The 11,828-nt window shown below is 39.5% G+C and overlaps 1 pseudogene; it reads right to left on the reverse strand.

Moving 5' to 3' along the window:
* Positions 1 to 9,756: 9,756 nt before the first annotated feature.
* Positions 9,757 to 10,362, reverse strand: LOC115848395 (enolase-phosphatase E1 pseudogene; annotated as a pseudogene).
* Positions 10,363 to 11,828: the final 1,466 nt, after the last annotated feature.

An 11,828-nucleotide genomic window follows, 5' to 3' on the forward strand; every position in this document is an offset into this window, starting at 1 on the left:
TTTTACAACTAATATTGTGAATTGTGATGGATGAAGAAAGGGTATTCCATGAATTCAACATACTTCCACGTCCTTAATAAACTAGGAACATAAGTATTTATTGTTAATTAAGTATATATTGTTAATTTTTGGTGAAGATGTCACCAAAAACTTTCACAGCAAATATCCTCAATAATGAAACATTTTTATTACTGATATTCTCAGATATTAATCATAAAAAAAAAGAATGCTTGCCACCTCAGCTAGGAAGAATCAAGTGGCTGGAGATTTCTGAAATAGCTTCACTAGAGCCATATATCTGGGGCCTTGGTTCTTCTCCAGTTGGTGGCTGGGGTTAGAATGTACTGGGGTTGGAATATCCTAGGAGGCCACTTAATTTTCATGTCTAGAGGCTGGGCTAGAATAGTTGTAATTGCCTGGAAATTTCATCAATGCTCTCTTTTCTTGTGTCCTCTCCACATGGCTAACTTGGGTTTCATTACATAAGAAGTCCCTAGTCCCCGGGCCACAGACGGGTACTGGTCCATGGCCTGTTAGGAAACAGGCCGCACAGCAGGAGGTGAGTGGCAGGTGAGCAAGCGAGGCTTCATCTGTATTTACAGCCGCTCCCCATTGCTCACATTACCACCTGAGCTCTGCCTCCTGTCAGATAGTGGCGGCATTAGATTCTCATAGAAGCGCGAACCCTCCTGTGAACCGCACATGTGAGGGAGCTACGTTGCACACCCCTTATGAGAATCTAATGCCGTATGATCTGAGGTGGAGCTGAGGCAGTGATGCTAGCACTGGGGAGCGGCTGCAAATACAGATTATCATTAGCAGAGAGGTTTGACTGCACAGAGACCATAATAAATCAATTGCTTGCAGACTCATATCAAAACCCTATCAGTGAGTGGCAACTGAAAACAAGCTCAGGGCTCCCACTGATTCTGCATTATGGTGAGTTGTATAATTATTTCATTATATATTACAATATAATAATAATAGAAATAAAGTGAACAATAAATGTAATGTGCTTGAATCATCCTGACCATACCCCCTGCCCCAGTCTGTGGAAAAATCTTCTATGAAACCGGTCCCTGATGCCAAAACGGTTGGGGACCACTGCCTTACATCATGAACATCTTGTAGTCGCACTTATTATGTGGTTGCTGGCTTCACCCAGAACGAGTGTTTCAAGAAACTAAGGCAGAATTTGCAGGACTTCTGCTGTAGCCTCAAATGTTACACAGCATCACTCTGCCAGCCCAAATTTAAGTACTAGGAGGTAGAGCTCATTTGTGGGCCATCTTTGGACGGGTAAAATAATTTTTTTCTTGGAACTTAGAAGACATAACTTGTGAGTATCCAGTGATTTTAATAAGAAATCTGATATTAGTGTGATTTCCTCTTTCCTCATAGAATATTCTTGAAGTCTGAGTATCTTTCTTTCCAATTGTACCCACAGAATTTAATACAGGCACTGGCATGTAAAAGGTATCCAAATACTTGATGTACAGTTACACTTGGTTGCAGTCCTGCTTTTGATCTTCATTATTTTAGCATGGGCATTTAAAAATTAATGTTCTAATGTCTCAATGATATTGTCACATAATTTCACTGTTTATTATATTAAGAGCCAAAACATCTCAAATTAACCTTCTTTCTTGTTTATCAGAGTTGTCAGTCTAGCCCCCTGATAGTCTGTGGAGAAATATCATTTCTCCTGGTTTTTCCTTTGAGATAATTTCCTTTCTTGAAGTTCAAATTTCTCTCTCAAAAAAACAAAGGAGCATACCAACAAACAAACCTCTTTTCTCTTGTTGACATTTACACTGAGGTCTGCTGTTACTGCATCAGCTGTTTCAATTAAGTTGCCCAGGCTGTTGCTGGGTAAATGAGCAAGTATCTTGCTTTTAAAAGTGGCTTTATATCTTTTAAACATCAACCAATATGATATAAACAATTTAATGCTACAATTATAGTTTAAGCAGATTTTTTTTTTCACTCTACATGCCTATTAGCTTAACCTCTTGTTTTACCTTACCACGTTTAGGCTAATTGTACACCAATTACATCTTTCACATTTGCAGTGTTCATCCTATTTCTGTAGTAAACAAGATTTTTAATAAAATTTTATACAGTACTTTTCATCCTAAGACATTAGTGAATTTAGTTACCGACTACAGAACATTTAAGTAAGAAAAATTCTTGAAATAGATTTCCTTTTCATTTTGAAATGTATTTACTTATTGGGATGCGACATCTCATTTACAGGAGCAGCCTGTTATAGCCCGTGGTGGGTGTTCAGAGGCTGATAAATTCAATCCAAAAATTCTGTGCTCAAATTAGCATAAAAAGAGCAATTCCAATCATTTAACAGAATATTTCTTTTGTGCACAGAAGCAACAGGAGTACTTATGTATTTGTATAGTTCAAAAATATCATTTGAAAATAATGGCCCTTAGTCTCGCCTTAAGGTCCAAGAAAAAAGCAGGCTGCCAAAAGAAATTAAAAATCCTCCAGTGGAGGAAATTAAGTTTACAGGCTAAACAGATTTTAAAGGGATTTGAACAGAGCTGATTATAGGCAGAGGCATTAAGGAGATTAGATTTTGTTTTAAATAAAGAGAATTGTAGAATACATAAAAATATCCAAAATGAATTCAAGTATCTCTGACACAAAGAGCTAGTCTTGGCCTTCAAGAAAGCGAAGTACTGGCCATTTGCTGGATTCAGTGTTATTACAAGAAGAGACAACAGAAAAGCACCTGCTCCAAGGTGAGAAAACACCACATGATCTAGGACGTCTTTTCTGCTTCTATATGCCAGTACCAAAGACTAAAGCCTCTGCCATGGGTTTAAGCACAGGTACACAGAGAGCAAAGTACTATCATCTTTATATTTTTATTACTGAACAACAATAATATTCAGATAAGGAGGTGAGGTTTTGTTGGGCTTTGTTTTTTTTTTCCCCCCCAGACTTGGAAACAATGGCCAATATAGCATATGCTGCCCAAAAGTCACAAACCTTGTAAGCAGCAGAATTAGGGCATAAGCCTAGATATCTTGACTTAACTAAGCTTTCTTAGTTCCCAGTAGTTGCATTTTATCCGGAGAAACACATGCCTTCTTGTCAAATGCTACAATAGGTAATACAGTGAAATCAGGAAATTGCCTGTGTTTATTCACTGAAGCTGGGTGGTGTGCAGACTATGCCTCTTAGATGCAGAAAGTATATACATGTTGATTAGGAGGACAAATTGTAATCCACATTCACACTAGCCTTTATCCATAGGATTGTTAGTCCTGGTAAGGCTCCTGGGGATTGTCTGGCTTTCTACAAGACAGCTGAGATCCAGGTAGGATAAGTTATCTGATTCCACAAATTAGTGTCAAAGCCTGACCATAATCTTTATCTCCTAACTTCTCCTCATTGCTTCACACTGTTGTCTTGCCTTCATTCAGAGAACTTTAGACAGTAAGACTAAAATTATAGTTTAGAAAATAACTCTTCTCTTAAGTGGAGAAGGCAAGTTTTTGTGACATTTTAATCTAGGTGAATGAAAAAATATCACTCAGGGAAATTTGTTCCAAATTCTATGGTTCATCCAAACAGGACGAACCTTGAAGCTTCATGACTACAGAGTTATTGATTATATGAGATAGATAATTATCTTCAAAAAATTAACTACTACCAATCACTCAACAATAATTAAACATTCATTTTAGTTGGGTTGGTATAGGAATGAATGAAGGAAACATTTGAAAGATAAAACTATACATTTTAAATCACAGTTTTATAAAATGTTTTCCAATAGCATAAATGAGACAGGAAAATCTCACTTGAAAAACACTGATGTAACAGAAAAGTAATGTGACGTTATTAATGTGTACTTTTTTTTATAGGAAAGAGATGATGAGGGGATAGAATTTAAGATAAAATGCTTAGGTCTTAAGAGGCAGAAATGAAAAAAAAGGAGGTGGAAATGGAAACCTGGAGCACAGCCTGACTGTAATAAATGTGTATTAAAATAATTAGACAAATAATGAAAATCATGTTATATAAAGCCAATCAAGAACACTAACATCTGATTTAGAAGGATCACAAGATGTCTTGGCCCAGCCTTTAGCCTTTGCATAACCCTATTTTATTTTTTATTTTTTGCTGTACGTGGGCCTCTCACTGTTGTGGCCTCTCCCGTTGTGGAGCACAGGCTCCAGCCACGCAGGCTCAGCGGCCGTGGTTCACAGGCCCAGCCGCTCCGTGGCATATGGGATCTTCCCGGACCGGGGCACGAACCTGCATCCCCTGCATCGGTAGGCGGACTCTCAACCACTGCGCCACCAGGGAAGCCCCCATAACCCTATTTTATAGATGTAGCAACTGAGGTCAAAGAATGTTAGCAGTACCAAGTGTGTATGTGTGTGTATATATATATATATATATATATACATACACACACACATATATATATTAATATATACTTATGAATGAATAAATACCAACATTTAGTTAAATTCATCAAAGTATTTCCTAACTTGGAGGACCTCTTGACTATGAAATCAAAAAGTCCCTCCTGTGTTTCAGGCACAGCTCAAACTAGATTGCCAGATCGATCTATTTTTGAGCTCAACTTCTTTGTGTCATCTTTAGCCTTAGGCAAGATGACAGGATTCTGATGGCAGGATGCTGCAGTTGCCTGAAGCCCCAAATCATAAGATCACTAGGTCTAGAGGGAGAAAGTCTCTTCTTACAGTTCCTCTGGGAGCCAAAGAAGCTTATGTTCACAGAAACCCCAGCAAGTTTCTGCAATTCTCATTGTATCTCATTGCATAGGGTTTTATGCCCAGCCCTTCACAGTGGAAAATGGGATAGGATATATTGATTAGCTTAATCTATCTAGGATCATTGATTGGAAATGGAGGTAGGATCAATTCAAGGGAACCATGTGGCCAAAAATGAGGAATAGGTAAATTCACGTGGGAAGATGAAAATACTGTTGAAAGTAGAAGGGGTGAATGGAAAATAGGAAAACATATTAGGGTAATGCTAGTAACTTAAACACAAAAGCGAAAAATGGTTCAAACCAACTCTAGTGTGTAGGTGAACAGATAGGTGGGACAGCTCTCAGAGTCCCAGGCTGGTAAAAACTCTGCCAACTTCAACATGTGCTTCTCTAGCTTGTCCTGAATATCCTTTTTATTGCAGCCCTCCAAAAGAGGGAAAACATGGAAAAAGGCTATGAAAGGATATTTTTAATTTTTTCCATTAACATTTAATATAAAAACAGATATGTTTATAAAGCATACATGAATAATCCCATATAACCACCTTTCAGGTCAAAGAAAATCATCAAGAAACATCCTTCTTGTCTCCTCCTTATCACTGCCTCTTCCCTCTGACCCAAAGGCAACCCCACTCTTGACTTCTAAGCCATAGATTAGTTTTGCCTTTTTAATGGACTTCAGATCAGTGGACATCACAGAATTTTATGGCCAGGCCTAAAGTGGTATTTGGTACTTTCGTTCAAATTCCATTAACTAGAAGTTAGTCACATGGACATACCTGCCTGTTAGGAGGGTATGTGCCCACTCAGATTGCGGTGAGCAGCTAGCTGTAGGGGAAAGCCAACAAATACCCACTGTGGTCTTCCGGAGTGTCTCTTAATCCCTCCTCCAGAGACTATAGCACAATCAGGGTCCTGGGTCCAAACTGTAAGAATCCATCATCTTCCTTACCAAGCCAGGGAAGAGATGACTGTAAATATTAATGTTTTAGTACTTTTGTCCCTATTAAAAAATGAGTTTCTTTTAAGTAACTCCAAGCAGAATCAAGATTCTCTCTACAAGATCACTCTCCTATATATTTCTGAAGAGAAGTGTAGAGAGAAAAGGAGAAGGGGTTGAAAGCCAGCTAATCTGCCCTGAATCATCCAGTAGTAAGAGTCACATACGTGCATATCATTGGTTACGGATATTTAGTCAGTAGACGTGGGATGGGGAATATTGCCTCAGCAATTTCCTTGCCAATCTTGGCCTAACTTACCTTTCAAGTGTTATGTTCACCTTTACAGTTGTAATGGACTGAATTTTGTCCCCCTCAAGTTCGTATGATGAAGTCCTCACTCCCAATGTTACTGTATTTGAAAATAGGGCCTTTAAAGGAAGTAATTTAGCTTAAAAGAGGTCACAAGGTTGAGGCCCTAACCGAAATGTTCTGCTCTTAAGAGAAAGAAACACTAGAGTACCAGAGCGTGCAGGAACAGAGGAGAGGCCATGTGAGGACTCAGCAGGAAGGTGGCTGCCTGCAAGCCAGAAAGAAAGGCCTCACCAAAAACTAATCCTGCTGGCACCTTTATCTTGGATTTCCAGCCTCCAGCACTGTGAGAAAACAAATTTCTGTTGTTTAAGCTATACTCAGTCTGTGGTTCCCTGTTACTGCAGCCCAACAGACTAATACAACAATCCTTTGGCAAGATAAGTAAAATTATTGTTTCTTTGACACATTTTCACTCACCTATGCCCCTTCTGTACTTCCATGTGTAATTCCCTTCACTTTTCTCTTTGCTTACAGAGATCTTTCCCCATCTAACCTAAGATTTGTCTATCTGTGAAGCTTCCTGGATCATTGCAGTTCACCAAGAGCTTACTCAACATCCCTGCTATTCTATAATCTATGCTAAACTGGCTATAATCCCATAACTCCCCATGTCTACGTTTCTGCATATAAGCCTGTCTCTCTAACCAGCCTAAGCTCTTTTAGTTCATGAACTAGGTGTCAGTTCACTAAAGAGCATTTGTTAATCACTACAGGTAAAACAGACCCATAGAAATTCCGGTTTAGTAAAGGAAGGAACATCATTTGACCTTGAAGAAGGTAGAGCCTTCATTAACAGAGGCTTTTGGTAGCAATACCTGTCAGCCATACCATACTATTGTCTTATTTAAGACTCAAAAACAATGCTATAAGCTATACTACTTCAGTGTGGCAGACTGTCATCTCATATACTACACCACCTCTTTTGAAATGTTTGCCAGACTAATAGAGAATATGGACCTATCATTTCTTTGCTTTGCCTTTAATGTCACTAGATTGACTTTGCAATATTAACTAATAAGTATATATTTGGGTATCAGCATTCTAAAACACTTACAAAACAGAATTTAAAATAGTGGCTTCCCCAGGCATAGAACGAACTTATCCCTTAGTACAGATTTTTTTCCTCACTTGCTTGAAGGGTTTCATCATTTCACTGAAGTACCTACAAATATCTTTGTAACCATGTATTTTCAAGGTTCAAAAATCTAGTTCTTAACTGAGAACTCCCTATGGAAATGGTCACATGGTGGAATGGCTTTAACACTGTTTAAAGCCTTTCTAACTATCTTATAGCAAAACATGCACAATGGGTTTTCAGTTTAAAGAACACTTTTCTTTAGGAAAAAAAGTCCTGTGTACAATGTGGAGTTGTAGACAATGATCCTAGGCTTAACTGAAGTCATATTTCATGTTTCCATTCAAGCCAGTTGATTTAGCTCTCTACAAGCAGAGAACTGTAAGCTGCTACGCCCTTCAGCCTAATTTTGGCGGTGTGGGCTGTAATTCTGTTGTCAGATTTACTATCAATGATAGGATAGGGCTTCCCTGGTGGCGCAGTGGTTGAGAGTCCGCCTGCCTATGCCTATTCAGGGGATGCGGGTTCGTGCCCCGGTCTGGGAAGATCCCACATGCCGCGGAGCGGCTGGGCCCGTGAGCCACAGCCGCTGAGCCACAGCCGCTGTGCCACGGCCACTGAGCATCCGGAGCCTGTGCTCCGCAACGGGAGAGGCCACGACAGTGAGAGGCCCGCGTACCATTAAAAAAAAAAAGAGGATAAAGGGGAAATTTGAGGAATTGCATCATATTTTTCACTTCCCAAGCCTTGTACCTACAAAGTTGCCTTTGATGGAAAAGACTCAAAGGCTCTTCATTACAAATAATAACGAAGGACATAATTGTAATGGTCTACTCAGGGAGATTTGGCTAAATAGCTGCTAGATTGTAAGTTCCTGCATTTTGAGTTGCATGGAAAATACAAGGCCGGTATTTTTCCTTTTCCTTAAAACGACATTCCAACTTTAACAGTTCTCTTGTTCATTTGAAATTTACCTATAAAAATCTTTCCTGAATCAGAAGACCACTTGCAAACAATTTTGAAGTCACATAGAGCTTCAGAGGCCCATTAGTTCACAACTGTGCTGTTTCTATCATGCTAGTACTTAGAGCTTTCAAAATGTGGTAACCCCATTTTCTTCCCACACCAACCCTTCCAATCCATTCAAGGCTTTCTTTGCATCTTTTTTCTGCTACTAAGACCAGTTATTGTCAGAGTTGTTGTTCCGCTCTCCGACAATGATATTTATAAGAAACAAAATATTTGTAAACAAAAATGTTGCTGTTCCTTATGCATAACCGTGAGTTTCACAGTAATTCCAAATAGCCCCAAAGATTCAGTTTTACCTGGTTGCAACACTCACGTGCTTACAAGTTGCCTCAGGACTTTGCCTATTTTACCCACATAATTGCAATTTACTCTGAAATGTTAAATAGATAAATCAATACATACCAGTTCTAGTTTAGCATTTTTCGGAGTAATAATTAACTCTTCTATAGTCACTTGGAAGAAATCTTTTTCCAGGGCAATTAGTTTATATATTACTCTAGGAGCTAATGCCCCCTCTGAAACACATCTTGGCATCTTAGTTTGGCCCTTGGTTACAACCAAGCAGCCTTATCCCTTCATAACAGATGAGAACCCTGTATGCCTCAGCTGTCCCTAATTAGGTTACTCTGTATTTCTCCAAGTGGCTGATTAAACATGACTCAGCTTTTTCCAAACTTTTTTTTTTTTAAAGAAGAAAATGTTTTTATTAATTACCACATGAAATTGACATGACATCCTAGTAGGCTGAACTAGGATAAATAATGCTGTTATAAAATTTACATTTCTCACATCCATTTCAGAAGAAAATGTTAGGTATTACGGCTCTTCTAAGTCTTATGGACAAATTTCAGTAAACCTTATGTTTTTTAATAGTAAACAGCAATTAACATATTTCTCAAACTGTGCTAAGAAGTAGTTAGCAAGGTAACTCTGAAATCTGTGATCACTGGCAGGATTAGGACTGTTTTGTTAAACATCAGGAAGCACATTTCTATTTTAGAAATGTTTTAGAAATGTTACTAACATAATGTTAGTGCATCTTTTTCACTGGTAAGGCAACTGCTTGCTGTGGGTACCACAATGATTAGCAAGTTTCTTAAGTAACAGATACATGATGAATCAAGACTCAAATTAGTCTCCTTTCCCAACTTTGCTCTCTTTTGGAGCAGAAACAAATAGCTTTGTCAATAGTTTGAAATTCAGTTGCTGTAATCTAACTCACAATTTAAAAGGGGACTAGATTATTACTAGGAATGTCTTTGAAATACTTCTTCTAGTTTTTAAAATAACCAGGCTTCTGAGTAACTTCTCAAACCTACCTTTCTATTTGGGTACGTGACTTGATAAACATAACACATTTGACCTGTATAGTAGTAATTTCTTCTATCACCTATATTTCACCCTCAATAATGGTTAGAGTTGTGGTTTCAAACAATTTCTACATACAAAGCATCATCTTTAAATAAGTTTCCTTTTCACTGAACTGAGATTCTTTTTCCCACTTACGTGCCTGTGAATGGTAATTTGAACATACACACACTTACTTTAGGTATGTGTATATATGTATTTTTTAAGTAAATTACTTTTACCATTAGAATAAAACTAGACTACAGGGACAACTCTGTGAAGACAGTTTGTTCTTCCTTAGAACTCCTCCTCTAGGTTGAGGAAGGCAGGTACAGTTCACTGAAGGATGTGATGAGGCTGAAGTAAGTCTTCTCATCATCTGTTAACCCCACATTGCCAGATCTCACCACCACAGCTACATGCATGTCAGCTTCCTCAGCAGCACTGGCCTCTCGGGTAACGTCCGTCAGAAACAAGTTGTTGATTGAGCACCCAATGCTGCTGGCAATCTTTCGATAACTCTCACTCTCCACTTTGTGTCCAATCTCGGTACCAAAGTGACCGTCCACAAGCTCAAGAATATCTCCCTCTGTAGAATGCCCAAATAACAGTTTCTGTGCCTCTACACTCCCTGAAGAATAGATAAACACCTTCATTCCCACCTCTCTCCATTTCCTGACTGCTGGAACCACATCTTCAAAGAACTCTGCTTTCATGCTCCCAGATTTGAATGCTGCCCTCCACATGTGGCCCTGCAGGTGTTTCAGCACTGTGGTCTTCCGGTCCAGAGATATCTGCCAGCACTCGTTAACTACCACGGCCTGGATCATCCGCTGCAGGTCACCCACCACATTCCCGGATGCTGCTGGGATCGAAACAGCACCATCCAGGTGGGAGTCCTCTTCAGCCTGTTTCCTCAAAAGACTGACCCCCTGCTGGCACTCCTCTTCTTCCCAATGTGTCTGCAGATACTCTTTAACATTATCTTTGATGTAAGGAAATAAAATGTCCTTCACGAAAGCAATCGGGGTTGTGGTACTTTCGATACCTAACAGGATCACAGTGACTTCGGCGGGCACCGAAAGCGCACAGCCATTTTTCCCCACCGGCTGCTACTACGAGAATCGACCTACTGGTAGGGAGGGCGGAGGGCAGTGCCAGCTGCGCCCAGCAACCTGCTGGGCTTCCGACAGCCCCGAAAAGAGTCCCGGAGCGCACAACCGCGCGCGGCCTGATGCACGAGGCGGAGAGGACATGTCGGCACCCCTGAAAATAGAGAAACCCGCAGCACAGGGACCCTGAACTCGTAAGCTGCCCGGGGCTCAGATTCTTTTTTTTTTAAAGGAAGAATCAGACCATTTTGTCAAATTCCCCAAATTGTGCTGAACAATCTCAAGGACAGATCTGTTCAGGACCACTAAATAGATTTAATCAAAATTTATTAATCAATTTGAAGAATCTCAATTTATTGAAATATATACACAAAACATTTTTTATTTTTCCGGTAGTTGCTACCGATGGTGCTTTAAGAATTTTCTTTTATCCTTCATGGTGAGCTTCATTAACAAACGTTTAGAAACTTTCCATCACTCTGGGGGTACTTTCAGTTATTAAAACTATTTAGTACAGATTATATTTTAATTTTATATTGGATGCAAAGCCCTCCTCATTCTGCCTACCAATACCAATTTATTAGTCTTGCTAATAACTTTCTTACTCGTGAAACTTGGGCTGAGATGGAGGTAAATATGGTAGGATTTTCCCCCTCCTTGTTTACTACGCTTGCTTCTCTGGAGTTGTATCAGAGACGGGGGAACAGCCCTTGTTAAGTTGCCTGTCCTTTCTTGTAGTTGTAATTACTATTTCCTTACATGAGCATCGTATGTACATGGTGGTAAGGTTGTTGTTCCCTTTCCATCGGTTATCAGCTCTTACTAAGCTCATTGTCTGCACGGGTAGTATATCCCAAGCATCTCACAAATGCATTTTTCATCCTGCATAAAATTCAACTTCATCTCCAGCATGAGACATGATACTGCAATCTCAGATGCAACTCATTTTTGTCCATATTGTGGCAATTTCCAGTAGCCTCCAAGCTCGTCTATTTCCAGAGTCCAACTTTGTGCCTAAGAAAAATGTGCAGAATCTCTGAACAACCCAGAAATTGCAGAAGTAGTTCTTTTCCCCTCACTGTATGACCATATCACCCATGCCACCTCTCATTAGAACTTTCTTTACTATCAGATTTTGGAGAAGTTCAACAAGCCCTATGGCTGAGGTAACATCCTTGGTATTA

The sequence above is a fragment of the Globicephala melas genome, chromosome 3 (assembly GCF_963455315.2).
Source record: "Globicephala melas chromosome 3, mGloMel1.2, whole genome shotgun sequence".
Lineage (NCBI taxonomy): Eukaryota > Metazoa > Chordata > Mammalia > Artiodactyla > Delphinidae > Globicephala > Globicephala melas.